Consider the following 16,881-nt stretch of genomic DNA (forward strand, 5'->3'; position numbering starts at 1 on the left):
CAGCTTGAACTTTACAGGCTTTACAACCCTTGTCAGCTGAACCTTACAGGCTTTGATTGGCACCAGCCAGTCTAGGCTCAGACTGATATGCAGGATAGTGAGGGGTACAGGTGTTCACCATGTTTCTCTTAAATTGATAACATGTATAGTGGTTTTGCAAACTAATTTTGAATGCATCATTTCTATTGTGCCGCTGCAAAAGCATTGTAAAATAGTATTCATAATGTTCCAAGTTGGTCATCCTGTTAATTGATGATTGGTCGAACTGTTGAGCCTTGGAGAAGTTGTTTGATTTCCAAGGGCACATGTTTCAATATTTGTTCTTGTTAGCTTCCCTCGAGAGCTTTCTTTCTTATACAATGTAAGAACTGTTGTATCATTGGGTTAGAAAAATGCCTGTTATGTATGGGGTTAATCGATATCTGTAATTGGGTTATTAAGAGTCCACCCCCATGTGGTTCGGCCCCTCGAGGTCTCGGAACATATAAAAGTCCGCGATCAGGAGGCTCAGCGTCGATCTTCTGGAAGAGCGCTCGGGACCACGTAAACGTCTGGAATGCCTCTGTCTGAGCGAGGCCTAGAGTGCTTGAACAGACAGACGCGAGGATCGAATCCGTGGTGGGATAGGTGCAGTAGTTGAACTGTGACGCGCTTTTGGTAAAATAAAATTTAGTTGTTTCAAGTGCTTGATTCAGTGTTTTTACTGAAACTAGACTGGGGGGGATGCTTAGAAATGAGCAATTATCATTTGGGGCTCGTCCGGGATCTCAAAAGACCCTCAAACACGTTTGCGATCAAGAGTGTTGAGCTTTTTCGATCGCGAGTGCAGAAATCGGGCCCACGGTGCGGATTTTGCATTGTAAAATCATTATCTGAAGAAATGTCTCCTTGCTGACTCAAACATATTCTATGTGGAACTCACGTTTCTCTCTGCTTCATATACGTGGGAATTCCCTCAGTATGGTCACTTTTCACACGTCCCGCCCGGTGTTGACCCTTGAGCCCACATCTTCGCTCTGTACCTTCAGCTTCATCGGCGGCTCTCTCCCATCGAAAGTATCCAAGTTAATTTCAGACCCCTATCCATCCATCCATTCATTCATTTTCCATTAAGATCTGACTAATCTTCAACATTTCACTTCTGGCACTCAGGCCAAACCCACGATGGACTCAAAAGTCACCACGGTAAACTCATGGGCCACTACGTTCTTACAACGAGTTTAAATGTTTCAAATTTTAACTTCAAGAGTAAATTTGACGTGGAAATCTTTAAACATGTTTAACATTTTTCAAGAGTTAACAAGTTTCCCGGGTACCTGCCGTTAGCGCCACGAGTCGCTAAGTTGCGTCCACGAGTTCCGACATTCCCGCTACGTTAATTGTACGTGATTACCACAAGTTTAATTTGTTTTAAACTCGGGGTCACTCGTGGGTCGACTCGCACCGTGAGACAGGGGTTTAATTCTGTCAAACTTAGAGAGGAGGGATAGAGGTCCCCATATAGAAGTCCAGTCTTAGCAGAGGGATAGTAACATCTGGGAGGAAAAATAATTATTTCAGGAATAGTACCCCTCAGCAAAGAGTAAACTAGGAAGGGGAAAATCTTCGGTATCAGAGGGAGAGGCTCACTGCGTGATAACAGTGTGACGCGGCATCGAGATCGAGTGTTTGTGAATTGTGCGCTTGTGCTTTAATGCACTTTCTAAATTGTAAAAAATAGCTTTCCGTATTGTTATAGGATCCGGATTTTGTAAATATTCTCTGTATGTAAATAAATGTAGAGTAATGTAAAGTTAAGATTTAGATCGTGGACCGTCATTTGTGTTGCTGCTTGTGCGACTGTTTACAGATTTAAAACTTGAAGCGAGAGTGTGTTTCAGAAACCAATCGATTTTGCCAGAATATTAGATGTAAGACCAAAAAGGGGAGAAGGATCGGATGCGTTTTTAGAGCGATTTTCTGAATTATATATGGATCAATCGGGTGACTTAAATTACAGAAATGGAGCAAATTCCCCTCAATATTGTGCCATCCTACTTCCTACTGTCTCCCCACCAACGTAGCAGAAGCCTAAGAAGAACTTCAAATTAAGAAGGTAATCAACGGAAAAAATGTAGATAAACCCATGAAACTAAAATCCATCCACAAGAATACAATGTCCTGTTCCACATCATTTTATGACTAAAGTTGATGATTAACATAAAAAGGTTTCATGGACAGTTGCGGAAACATCAAATTCTATGCCTGTAATTTATCTCCCGTAACGTTTAAAGATCTTACCATTAATATCTTTACAGAGATTTTGCAAGGATGAGAGGGAATTTATAGAAACATATAAAATCCTCAAAGGATTAGACAGGCTAGATGCAGGAGAAATGTTCTCCATGTTGGGGGAGTCCAGAAACAGTGGTCATATTTTCAGAATAAGGGGTAGGCCATTTAGGACTGATATGAGGTTTTTCACCAAGAGAGTTGTGAATCTGTGGAATTCTCTGCCACAGAAGACAGTTGAGGCCAATTCGCTGGATGTTTTCAAGAGAGGGTTAGATTTAACTCTTAGGGCTAAAGGAATCAAGGGGTATGGGGGAAAAAACAGGAATGGGGCACTGATTTTAGATGATCAGCCATGATCATATTGAATGGCGGTGTTGGCTCGATGGGCCGAATGGCCTACTTCAACACCTATTTTTCTATGTTTCTAAATAACTCATTGTACTTACATAGGAGGAGTTAGCATTATGATAATTATAATAATTTATTATTGTGAATGTTGCCTTTAATATTGAGTCATTAAAATTTGCAAAAAGGAAAAGAAGTGCCATTTTGTGAAGATGAAAATTAATGTTATATTGGTGTACATATAAGAAGCAGGAAATAAATCCAAAATTGTGCATGTACATAGATTTAATAAATAACTAAATGAAGGAAACTAGGTTGTATGGTGTGATATGCCATTTCCCTTGGAACATATGGAACATACAGCATGCCTGAATCACCAAACACAAAATAAGATAACTGTCCCTTTTCCTGAAGAAATTAAAAAAATGTGCATATTAGTTTTCTTCTCTGGCAATCTCTTGGGGATGACTAACTTCCAGTCCAACGTGGGAACTGCAAACTTATAAATAGATGGTCAGGCAGAGGCTGACTGGGTGAGTGGGTGAATAATTTGTGAGTCATCCGCTCTTTTGACCAAATACACAATATATGGCCTCGAGAGTTTCAATATTGTCCTGCATACGCCTTCGCCACTTTGAGAAGTCTTTTACCAGAGATTCCCAGGAGACTGTGAGGATGCCGCACTTGTTCAAGCAGCTTTGAAAACATCCTCAAATCTTTTTAATTCTGAGTGATAATCTCTTCCCGTGATAGAGCCCAGAATAGGGATTTTATGCGTTACCAACGTTTAAAGTGCACTTAATTGAAGGCAGACAGCTTTGCATTTCATCAATATTTAATCTTTTCATTGCCAATGTTTATAATTAGTGAAAGTGAAGGATTCCATTTTATAATGTATTTTATTTATTTATTATTCATTCATTCACATCACAAGAATCACCAACAATTACAGTATGTGATGCTCTTGAGGAGGTGGGAGTGAGCTGCCTTCTTGAACCACTGTAGTCCTTCTGGTCAATTACATAACTTAGACTCAGTGATAATGAAGGAATAGCAATATATTTCCATGTCAGCAAGGTGTGTGACTTGGAAGGGAGCCTGAAGTTGATGTTCCTCTTTGTCTGCTGCCCTTTTCCTTTCTCATAGAAGTCATGCATTTGGAGGGATAGGGGGATGGTTTAGAGTCAGAGAGTCATAGAGTGAAACAGTGTGGAAACAGGCCCCTCAGTCCAACTAGCCCACACCAGCCAACAATGTCTCAGCGGCCAAGTTGGCCAGTCAAGGCGCCAGACGGTGGAGGGCTCGACCCGAGCCGGCTGCCTGCCCCTTTTCCGGGGATACGTCCGTGCCTGGGTGCGGATAGAAAGGGAATACATCCTGTCTACGGGCACCCTGAGGGAGTTCCGCGACCGCTGGGCACCGAGGGGGGTTGAATGTATCCTGGACAAGGATTGCAATATAGTTGTTTAGCAGTTGCTTAGCATATTGGTTCGTCTTGTATTATGGTGGTGTTTTGTTTATTGTATTGTAAATACTATTTTAATATTTGAATAAATATTTTTGATTAAAAAAAAATTAAATTAAAAAAAACCAATGTCTCAGCTACACTATTCCCACTTGCCTGCGCTTGGCCCATATTCCTCCAAACCCGTCCTATCCATGTACCTGTGTAACTGTTTCTTAAACGATGGGATAGTCCCAGCCTCAACTACCTCCTCCTCTGTTTCATACTGTGTGAAAAAGTTACTCCTCGGATTCCTTTTAAATCTTTTCCCCTTCAGCTATAGGGAGAGGTTGAGACCCAGCCTACTCAACCTCTTCCTATAACTCACACACTCTAGTCCTGGTAACATCCTCATAATTCTTTTCTGAACCCTTTCAAGCTTGACAATATCTTTCCTAGAACTGAACACAATATTCTAAATGAGGTCTCACCAACGTCTTACACAACTGCAACATGACCTCCCAACTTCTATACTCAATACTGTGACTGATGAAACGAGATGCAACAACAGAGCAGGGCCTGTCCCACTTTGGCGATTTTTTAGGCGACTGCCGGCGACTAGGCTGTTGCCACATGGTCACCAGGGTGTCGCCAGTATGGTCGTGAGTAGTCTCCTTAATCGCCCAAAGAGTCGTAGCATTTTTCTGGTCGCTGCTGGATTTTGAAATGTTCGAAACTTTTTGGCGACAGTCGGCGACCGTGGGGTTGTTGTAGCTTGTCTTTTCCTGACGTAGGTGCAGTGGTAGGTTGTCGTAGGTTGTCACCAGGATGGCGTAGGTTGTCGCCATGTGACGTAGATTGTCGCCGGTGCTGACTTCCATTGTCGTAGTTGAATTCCATTGTCGTAGTCGCCGGCAGTCACCTAAAAAATCGCGTAGTGGGACTAGCCCTTTAATTATGCTGTTTGGAAAGATTTGTAGAAACAGAGATACATAGACACAAGAAACAGCAGATGCTGGAACCTTGAGTGAAAAACAATGATGGAACAATGAACAATGAACAACTGGTTAGCACGCAACAAAAGCTTTTCACTGTACCTCAGTACACTTGATAATAAACTAAACTCAAACACAAACTGAAGCTCAGAGGAAAGAATTTTGGGAGTAATAGTTCTTTCTACAGAAAGTTTTAGGGATCTCATAAACCCTTACTAAATTTGTTTTAATCAGAACTACTCAGCAGAACCATGTACAATGTTTGTGGAAAGACAGCTCTGACAACTGCAATTGGTCTCTCTATGTTACTGTAACATTAGGACTGAATTTCCAACTGAGGATTCTCAGAATGATCTGTCATAATTTCAGTGAGAGCCCTATCACACCCCAGGAAAATGTCCTATTTTATTTTTCTTCCATCATGCTAAGATCCAAGAATTACATATGGTGTTATTTAGTGGGCAAGATACAAAAGAAACACAACGGGTCTGACAGACAATGAGCAAGTGTTCAGTGACTCTCTACATCAGGTATTTACCTGATTACATTTCATTGCATCAAAATAAATAATAAATAAGAACATATGATAGGTCACTGAGATACACTATCAGTCTATCGGGTCACCACTATCTCGGTTATAATGTGCAAGCTTAGACCAGATGGTCTGAATAGTTTATTTCAGTGATGCAACCCATCTAGTAATCATAGAAATCATAGAAAAATAGGTGCACGAGTAAGCCATTTGGCCCTTCGAGCCAGCACCACCCTACAAAATGATCACGGTTGGCAGATCATCTAAAATCAGTACCCCGTTCCTGCTTTATCCCCATATCCCTTGATTCCTTTAGCCCTAAGAGCTACAGTAAATCTAACTCTTTCTTGAAAACATCCAGTGAATTGGCCTCTGCTGCCTTCTGTGGCAGAGAATTCCACAGATTCACAACTCTCTGGGTGAAAATTCCACAGATTCACAACTCTCTGGGTGAAAATTCCACAGATTCACAACTCTCTGGGTGAAAATTCCACAGATTCACAACTCTCTGGTGAAAATCTCCGTAAGGAAAATGGTTTCACTCAATTTCTTAGCATTCAACTAACACCGAATTAGAGGAACTTTATAAAATTTTGGCATGGATAGGAACTGCGATGCTGGTTTACACTGAAGATAGACACAAAAAGCTGGAGTCAGGAAACTGGAGCACCGGGGGAAAAAAATCGAAAGCAATGGGTCAGGCAGCACCTCTGGAGAGTCTCGACCTAAAACGACACCTATTCCTTTGCTCCAGAGATGCTGCCTAATCCGCTAAATTACTCCAGCTTTTTGTGTCTATCTTTGGCATGAATAGGAGATTGGCTAACTGACAGTAATCAGAGTCAGGATAAACCATCTTATCATTGTTGTTGAACTGGACGACAACAGTGGGAATATTGGTGAAACGAAAGATAGATCTATAACTGACCATACGGTCATGCATACACAAGGACTAGAGCAAGGGGCTATGCACAGAACCCTGAAGAGAACCTTTGTTGAGGGTCAGGTAGGGGAAGGCGTTCTGACTATTTTTTATCAACTAACGTCTGTCTGTCGGGAAGTTCAGAAGCCAATTACAGATGGAGGCACAAAGGCCAAGATCCTGATATTTAGAAGTTAGCTTATTTGGTATTAGTAATGTTCAAGCTAAGCTGTAGTCAATGAATATTATACTGACACAGTGTTTTTACTTTCAATGTGATCCAGAGCTGAATATAATGCATGGGGAGGCACATTGATGCAGCGGTAGGCTTGCTGGTTTACAGTAACGGAAATCCGGGTGCGGTTCTGATTATGGGCGCTGTCTGTACAGAGTTTGTACGTTCTACCTGTGACCCTGTAGGTTTTTTATGGGTGCTCCAGTTACATCCCACACTCTAAAAATTTACAGATTTGTTGGATAATTGGCCGGTAAAATTGTTAATTGTCCCCAGTGTATAGAACAGTGCTATTGTCCATTGTCTATAATGTCCAGAGCAATTGCTAGTTGGCGCAGACTCGGTGGGCCAAAGGGCCTGTTTCTACGCTGTACCTCTAATGTCTGGTCTCTAAAGGAAAATGGCCTCTTCTGCAGACCTAACTTTGCTGTACACAAAGTGGATGGAGTCAGGATTGTCCAGAATACTGATGCTGATGTGGACATTAGCAATCTTTCAAAGCACTTCATTATAGTCAATGTTGGAGTTACTAGACAGTAGTCACTGACACAGGTCACTTTACTTTTCTTGGGAACTAGAATGATGGAGGTTTTCTTAAAGCAGATGCAGTCAGTAAACTGTCGAAGTGAGAGGCTGAGAATGTTGGCGACAACTGTAGCCAGTTGATTGCTGCATGATTTCAGAACCCACCTGGGGACTCCATCTGAGCTGGCCGCTTTTCAAGAGTTTATCCTCATTATAACAGATCTAACTTCTTCCACTGAGATGCATGGTGCGGAGCATGCAGTGGAAGGGGTATGGTGGGGTGGGGGACTTTGTTGGCCTGTTCAAAATGGGCCTAAAAGACATTGTCATAAATGTTTAATTATTATATGTGCCAAAAACGGACCAATTCTTACTTGCAGCAGTATAACAGATGAGTAAAATCAGTACGCATAGATAACATAATAAACAAAACAAAATAAAAATAAAAATGTATTAATTAAAAATCAATAAATAAATTAACCCAGACACATTCAGTATTGCCAAAAATCCCCCCAGTTTCTGCGTGTAGCCTGCACTCAGACCCTGCCACAGTGGTCTGGCATCCACTGAACTGAACTGAGCCTCTAGCTTATTCTGGAGTTCTCACTTGACATCCGTGATGGCCACATAAGGGAATCATTCCCGGCTTTCTTGTACAGTGCAAGGTCATCCTTCTTGAAAGCTTTAGATCTGGACTTTAGTAGAGAGTGAATCTCACTGTTTACTCCAAGTGTCTGCTTAGGAGTAACCCAAATCCAGGTTCAGGAACAGCTTCTTCCCTACAGCCATTAGGCTATTAAACACCACAACCTCCAAATAAGCTCTGAACTACATCGATTATTATTGTTATAATTGCACTACTATTGTTTGTTTGTTTTATCTGTGTACGTATGTGTGTGTGATGTGTGTCGCTCTCTCTCTCTCAATATATATATATATATATATGTATATAATGTATGGGTGGGAATGTGTATATATACACACACTGAACTTTTTAAATCTTGTTTATTGTGTTGTTTACAGTGTACTATGTTTACATATTCTGTTTTGCTGCTGCAAGTAAGAATTGCATTGTTCTATCTGTGACATATGACAATAAAACACTCGACTTCTTGACTCGTTAAATTGTCTTTGACAATGTACTGAGAGGCAAAATTACTTCTTTCGAAATATTTTATTTGGGTTTTAAGTTATTAGTCAATGTATTAATGTAGCAGGATTGCAGGGCTATGGGTGGTGTGCCAGGGTCAGCATGAGTGTAGTGGTCATTAATTCCCACTACAGATCTGACCGTTATTCAACCTTTACTTCCTTTTATATATTAGCCTACTGGATATAACTTCACCTTTCACTTTTGCTTTTAATCAGGTTCATAAATCTCTTTAAACCCACAAAATGCACTTTAACTCACTTTCTAGCTTTTCATAAAGACATAGTTATACTGCATGGAAACAGGCCCTTTGAACTAATTTGACCATGTTGACCAATGTTCCTTCCTGAACTAATTTCATTGTCCTGCATTTGGTCCATATCTATCCAGCCATAACCCTGTTCAAATATATTTTAATCATTGTAATTGTATTATTTCTACCACTTGCTGTGCAGATTGTTCCATATACCCACCATCCTCTGTGTGGAAACCTGCCCCATAGATTCCCTTTAAATCTTTCCCCCCTCACCTCAGATTCCAGCATCTGCAGTTCCTTGTTTCCAACTCCCTCTTTCTCTTTCACCAACTATATTCAAACCAAATTAACACATTTCTTCCATATCAATATGTTTTTTATGTTATATTTGCATAATATCTATTATTTAAATTATTTAATCAAATATTCAAATCAGGTTTGCCATCAATCTTAATAAATTCATGCTGATACAATCTGCTCTACAGAAAACTTTCAAAGAATTCGAGTTATTTTCTACTTAATTATAAATTCTACTAATTTGCTGACCGAGAATCTACTTCCATGCTGCACTTTGGAAGATTGGCTGAATTTCTCTGGATAGCATTTTCATGTTGAAGGCAGGCTTATTCAAATCTAGAATCTTAGTAGATGTGCAACATCTTTTCACAAATATTAGATACTAATGAGTAACTGTTTAGGTGATTAAACAAATTTGGCTCATCACTCATTCTGGAATTTAATTTGGCTCTTCCCTTAATGTTTCCAAAGCATGATGATGAATTAAAAATCTAAATTGCACCATCTTTAATGATAAATTCCAATTATTCAATTAGACATTCTGGAGAAAGAATCAGATTAATGCCCTTCCGGGAGTGCAAGTTTGAGTTCTGCTGTGATTACTGTTATATATGCAATCATTACCCATCCATCTCACTGGATTCACCCATAAAGAGTAGATATAAAATGTACAGAACGTGCTTCAGATACCACATTTCAGGAAATGTTAGTGAGTAAGGAGCAGTAGTAAACCCATTGGAAATGAAATTGGGAAAGACAAAGAAAATAGAATGATTCATTGCATCAGTGGTGCTGGCTGAGAATGAGTCAAAGAATACATTCTACTCTTTAAAAAGGATTAATATTTACAAGGCTTAACATTAACAACATACTGATACTCTGTCCTACAAAATCAATCACCCGGTGGAATTTACTCAGAACTGCAAAATTGAAAATGAACTTGGTTAAGTTTTAGACAATAGACAATAGACAATAGGTGTGGGAAGAATTCGGCCCTTTGAGCCAGCACCGCCATTCACCGTGATCATGGCTGATCATCCACATTCAATACCCCGTTCCTGCCTTCTCACCATATTCCCTGACTCCACTATCTTTAAGAGCTCTATCTAACTCTCTCTTGAAAACATCCAGAGAATTGGCCTCCACTGGAGGCAGAGAATTCCACAGATTCACAACTCTCTGGGTGAAGAAAGGTTGTCCTCATCTCTGTTTTTTCCACATCTCTGTTCTAAATGGCCTACCCCTTATTCTTAAACTGTGGTCCCTGGTTCTGGACTCCCCAACATCGGGAACATGTTTCCTCCATCTAGCGTGTCCAATCCCTTAATAATAGTATATATTTCAAAAATTAAATTTGGGGGGGTGGGAGAAACTTGTTTTTAGTCTCTTCCTTCGGGGGATGTGACCTTTTCTTTGTCGTATCCCCGTCTCCATCTCCGACTGCGCTGAGGCCTATTCACGGAGCTGGCGACCTCCAACTAGGACCGACCTCGAGGCTCCGAAGGCAGAGCCAGGACTTAGAACTTCGCGAAGCTGGCCGACTTCGGGGCTGTGGTGGCACAGTGGCTGCAGCCCGACTTCGGGGCCTCGGAGGCTTCGGCCACGGTCCCAGTGGACGACAACATCTGGAGCTCGCAGCTCCCAGGTTGGTGACCGATTCTCCGGAGCTCCCGCAACATCAGCTTCATCTGCTGGACTGGAGGGTGGCTGCTTCATCCGCCCCGGGCCGCGGAGTTTGAACCGGCCCGTTCGCAGAGTTCGGATTCGGCCGTGGGACTTACCATCACCCGGCTGGGGGCCCAACATCGAAAGCCTGGATCGCCTCAACGCAGATGGAGAACAAGGAAGGAGAGACAAGGACTTTAAGACTTTTGCCTTCCATCACAGTGAGGAGGTGCCTGGTAGACTCACTGTGATGGATGTTAAACTGTGTTCATTGTGTGTTCTGTTGTTTTATTTTTTATTTTTTGTTATGACTGCAGGGTACGTAATTTTGTTCAAGCTGGAGACAGTTTGAATGACAATAAAGGATATTTGACTTGAAGATCCCCTCCCCTCTCATGCTTCTAAATTCCAGTGAATACAAGCCCAGTCACTCAATTATTTCATCATATGACAGTCCTGCCATCCCGGGAATTAATCTTGTGAACCTCCGCTGCACTCCCTCAATAGTAAGAATATCCTTCCTCAAATTAGGAGACCAAAACTGCACACAATACTCCAGGTGTGGTCTCACCAGGGCCCTGTACAACTGCAGTAGGACTTCATAGAAACATAGAAATTAGGTGCAGGAGTAGGCCATTCGGCCCTTCGAGCCTGCACCGCCATTCAATATGATCATGGCTGATCATCCAACTCAGTTCTTCTTTGCTCATATAGTCAAATCCTCTCGTTATGAAGGCCTGTTTTCTTCACTGCCTGCTGTACCAGCATGCTTACTTTCAGTGACTGATGTACTAGGACACCCAGGTCTCGTTGTACTTCCCCTTTCCCTAACCTGACACCATTCAGATAATAATCATCCATCCTGTTCTCGCCACCAAAGTGGATGACCTGAAATTTATCCACATTAAACTGCATCTGCCATGCATTTGCCCACTCACCCAACCTGTCCAAGTCACCCTGCATCCTCGTAGCATCCCCTCACAGTTCACACGGCTTTGTGTCATCTGCAAATTTGTTAATGTTACTTTTAATTCCTTCATCTTAATAATTAACGTATTTTGTAAATAGCTGCGGTCCCAGCACCGAACCTTGCGGCGCCCCACTAGTCACTGCCTGCCGTTCTGAAAGGGACCTGTTAATCCCTACTATTTGTTTCCTGTCTACCAACCAATTTTCTATCCATGTCAATACCCTACCCCTAATACAATGTGCTCTAATTTTGCCCAATAATCTCCTGTATGGGACCTTATCAAAGGCTTTCTGAAAGTTCGGGTACACTATATCCACTGACTCTCCCTTGTCCATTTTACGTTACATCCTCAAAAAATTCCAGAAGATTAGTCAAGCTTGATTTCCCCTTCGTAAATCCTTGCTGACTTGGACCAATCCTGTTACTGCTATCCAAATGCGTCGCTATTAGATTCAAGATTCAAGATTCAAGAGAGTTTATTGTCATGTGTCCCTGATAGGACAATGAAATTCTTGCTGCTTCAGCACAACAGAATATACTAGGCATGAATAATACAGAACAGATCAGTGTGTCCATATACCATTATATAAATATATACACACTTGAATAAATAAACAGATAGTGCAAATAAAGAGATAATGGGCTATGAATGTTCAGAGTTTTGTATGTTGAGTTCAATAGCCTGATGGCTGTGGGGAAGTATTAGATTAGATTAGATAGATTAGATTAGATAGCCTTTTATTGTCATTCAGACCGAAGTCTGAACGAAATTGAAGCAGTCATACATACAATACAATACAATAAAAAATAACAATAAACACATATTAACATCCACCACAGTGAGTCCACCCAACATCTCCTCACTGTGATGGAGGCAAAAGTCTTAGGTCTCCAGTCTCTTCCCTCCTCTTCTCCCTCTGCGCTGAGGCGATACCCCCCGGGCGATGTTACAACTGTCCCGCGGCTCAAACACCGCGGCCCGGGGTGGTCGAAGCTGCCGCCCACCAGTCCTGCTGACGCAGCCGCTGGTCCGCGGCCGAACCCCGGACTCAGGCCACCGCCGCCAGAACACCGTCCCAGCCACCGGAGCACCGTTCTATTCCTGAACCTGAACGTTGCAATCCTCAGGCTCCTGTACTTCTAGCTGAAGGTAGCAGGGAGATGAGTGTGTGGCCAGGATGGTATGGGTCCTTGATGATACTGCCAGCCTTTTTGAGGCAGCGACTGCGATAGATCCCCTCGAAAGAAGGGAGGTCAGAGCAGATGATGGGCTGGGCAATGTTTACTACTTTTTGTAGTTTTTTCCACTCCTGGGCACTCAAGTTGCCGAACCATGCCACGATGCAACTGGTCAGCATGTTCTCTACTGTGCACCTGTAGAAGTTAGAGAGAGTCCTCCTTGACATACCGACTCTCCGTAATCTTCTCAGGAAGTAGAGGCGCTGATGTGCTTTGTTTATAATTGCATCATTGTTCTCGGACCAGGAGAGATCTTCAGAAATGTGCACGCCCAGGAATTTGAAGCTTTTGACCCTTTCCACCATCGACCCATTGATATAAACGGGACTGTGGGTCCCCATCCTACCCCTTCCAAAGTCCACAATCAGTTCCTTGGTTTTGCTGGTGTTGAGGGCCAGGTTATTGTGCTGGCACCATTTGGTCAGTCGGTCAATCTCTCTTCTATAGTCTGACTCGTCCCCATCAGTGATATGTCCCACAACAGTGGTGTCATCAGCGAACTTGATGATGGTGTTCGCACTATGACCGGCTACGCAGTCATGAGTATAGAGTGAGTACAGCAGGAGTAATAATTGACTCCAGCATCTCCCCCACAACCGATGTCAGGCTAACTGGTCTATAATTCCCTGTTTCCTCTCTCCCTCCTTTCTCAAAAAGTGGGATAACATTAGCTACCCTCCAATCCACAGGAACTGATCCAAATGATATGGAACATTGGAAAATGATCACCAATGTGTCCACGATTTCTAGAGCCACCTCCTTGTGTACCCTGGGATGCAGACCATCAGCCCCTGGAGATTTATCAGCCTTCAGTCCCATCAGTCTACCCAACGCCATTTCCTGACTAATGTGAATTTCCTTCAGTTCCTCCATTACCCTAGGTCCTCTGTCCCCTCGTACACCTGAGAGATTGTTTGTGTCTTCTTTAGTGAAGACAGACCCAAAGTACCTGTTCAACTCATCTGCCATTTCCTTGTTCCCCATAATAAATGCATCTGTTTCTGTCTTCAAGGGACCCACATTTGTCTTAACTATTGTTTCCCTCATCACATACCTAAAGAAGCTTTTCCTATCTTCCTTTATATTCTTGGCTAGCTTACCTTCATACTTCATCTTTTCTCCCCATATTGCCTTTATAGTTACCTTCTCTTGATCTTTAAAAGTTTCCCAATCCTCTGGCTTCCTGCCTATCTTTGCAATCTTATACGCCTTCTCTTTTATTTTTATACTGTCCTTGACTTCCCTTGTCAGCCACAGTCGCCCCTTACTCCCCTTAGAATCTTTCTTCCTTTTTGGAATGAAATGATTCTGCATCTTCTGGATTATTCCCAGAAATACCTGCCATTGCTGTTCCACCATCATCCCTGCTAGGGTCCCTTTCCAGTCAACTTGGCCAGCTCCTCCCTCATGCCTCCATTGTTCAACTGCAATATTGACACTTCCGATTTTACCTTCTCCCTCTCAAAATTCAAACTTATCATATTATGGTCACTACCTCCTAATGGTTCCTTTACCTTGATTTCCCTTGTCAAATTGGTATTTGGCTGCACAGTCATGAGTGAAGTCTCAGCCAACTAAAAGGAGAGCTGCTGGAGAAATTCGGCATGTCGGGCAGATTTACTTGCTAAAATGTTTAAAAAAAAGGACTGCAGATGCTGGTTTATACCAAAGTCAGACACAAAGTGCTGCAACTCAGTGGGTCAGGCACTTCCAGAGATGCTGCCTGCCCCTTTGAGTTACTCCAGCATTTTGCATCTATTTTTAGATTTATTTGCCACCTCCTGCAGTCCAGATGAAGAGTCTCGACCTGAAATATCAATTATCCATTTACCACCACAGATGCTGCCTGACCTGCAGAATTCCTTTGGCAGCTCACTCAGACCTGCCTATGCTCCTGGTTGTTGGAATTGCATAATTAGACAAACAAGTTCATAGTAGTGCGGAATGGTGCGCAGCCATAGAGTTGCTGCCTTACAACGCCAGAGACTCGGGTACAATCTTGACCATGGGTGCTTGTCTGTACGGAGTTTGTACGGAGTTTGTACGGTCTCCCCAAGTGCTGCGTGGGTTTTCTCCAGGATCTCCAGTTTCTTCCCACACTCCAAAGATGAACAGGATTGTAGGTTAATTGGCTTGGGGTAAATGTAAATTGTCCCGAGTGTGTGTTGGATAAAGTTAATCGCTGGTCGGCATGAGCCAAAGGGCCTATTTCCACCCTGTATCTCTAAGCTAAACTAGTGTAAGTGGTGGACCGTAGTGTTCCATTGCTGAGGTAGGAATATCAGAGGTATTCCATTGCTGAGTAAGGAATAGTGAAAAGTGGAATTGCATCAGGCCACGATGCAACCAGGCAAGATACCATCCACAGTGTGTCTGTAGAGGTTTGTTAGAGTATTCTGTGACATGCCGACTCTCCTTATACTTCCCAGAGGCATCATTGATTTCTACAGCCTCACACATACTTTGATCCAGCCTCTGAAGTCCAAAGCTTGCTCCCTTTACTTGGTCTTGCTCAGACTTGAATCACCTAATAGCCTGTTTCTATGGTGTAAGGCTCTATGGTCCGATGACTCGGTGATAGTCCAGTAGTAATGGGAACTTCTCAGATCTGCCTAATCCGGTAACCATGACAAGGTTAATAACCATCTGTGTTCTTCAGCATGCAGATGCCCTCACCCTACCAGGTCTTTAGTCAGAGGGTGCTGAACCTGTGGAATTATTTGCCACAGAAGGCTGTGGAGGCCATGACATTGGATAATTTTAAGGCAGAGATAGATAGATGTATGATTAGTACAGGTGTCAGAGGTTATGGGGGGAAGACAGGAGAATGGGTTTAGGAGGGAGAGATAGATCAGCCATGATTGAATGGCGGAGTAGACTTGATGGGCGGAATGGCCTAATTCTACTCCTATTCCTTATAAACTTATGAACTAACAATGTGAATATACAGCAATGGGCTGCGGCAGCCCCATTCCCACATTAATGCTCATGAGATGGGAAATGTAAGAAGTAATTGTGGACAGGTAGAATTCCACTAATTTTGTTTTGCTGTTGTCAAAATTGAATTTGACATATTGATGTGCTGGGAATTTCATTTAAATAAATCTGGTGCAACACAATGCATTTTGCATTGGTGACCCAGTGACAGACCACTAACAATTTTTGATGAGAAATCTGTACTTTCTATTTGTGAGAGTAAAAAAATTCTATCAATCTCGAATCTTGCTTGCAGCTTACTTCTTTAGTACTCAAACCCATGCTTTGAATTAAATTGGTCCTTCCTGTACATTTTTCTCTCATTGGTTATAAATGGACAGGATAAAATTGCTTTGAAGTACATCAACATGATGTCATTTGAATGTCTTTTCTCTGACAAAATCGTCTCATGTTTACCAACCTATTTGAGTGCATTAACACACCAAATGTATCTGATTGATTAGTATCAATTATTTCTAATTAACAGCTAGAAGAAACACACAGCGTGGGTTTTCTCTGGCTGCTCCGGTTTCCTCCCACATTCCAAAGACGTACAGGTTTGTAGGTTAATTGGCTTCTGTAAATGTCGTAAATTGCCTCTAGTGTGTAGGATAGGGTTAGTGGATGGGGATTGCTGGTCGGCGTGGACTCGGTGGTCCGAAGGGCCTGTTTCTGCGCTGAATTGCTAAACTAAACTAAACTAAACTAAACTAAACTAAACTAAACTAAACCAAACCAAACATGCTCTTGGCAAAATAATGAGATTTTGTGACTTCTTATCACCCCTGTCATTATGTATAACTTGAGTATTCTACAGGATCTAACCAAGTGCTATAATCAGTTCTGATGACCTTTGCATTGTGGCTTTAAATGAAAAGTCTATTATTGTAAGTTGCCATTGAATATGTTTAAATCTCATAGTTTTCTGGCTCCTGATACCTTTGGCTGGAAAATGGAATGCTGATGTCAAATTATTTGCTTCCTCTAGTTCAGTTCAGTTTTATTTGTCATATGTAGGTTAACGCAGGGTCAACGGTACAATGACATGAGTTTGAC

This window comes from Amblyraja radiata, chromosome 1 (assembly GCF_010909765.2).
Source record: "Amblyraja radiata isolate CabotCenter1 chromosome 1, sAmbRad1.1.pri, whole genome shotgun sequence".
Classification (NCBI taxonomy): Eukaryota; Metazoa; Chordata; class Chondrichthyes; order Rajiformes; family Rajidae; genus Amblyraja; species Amblyraja radiata.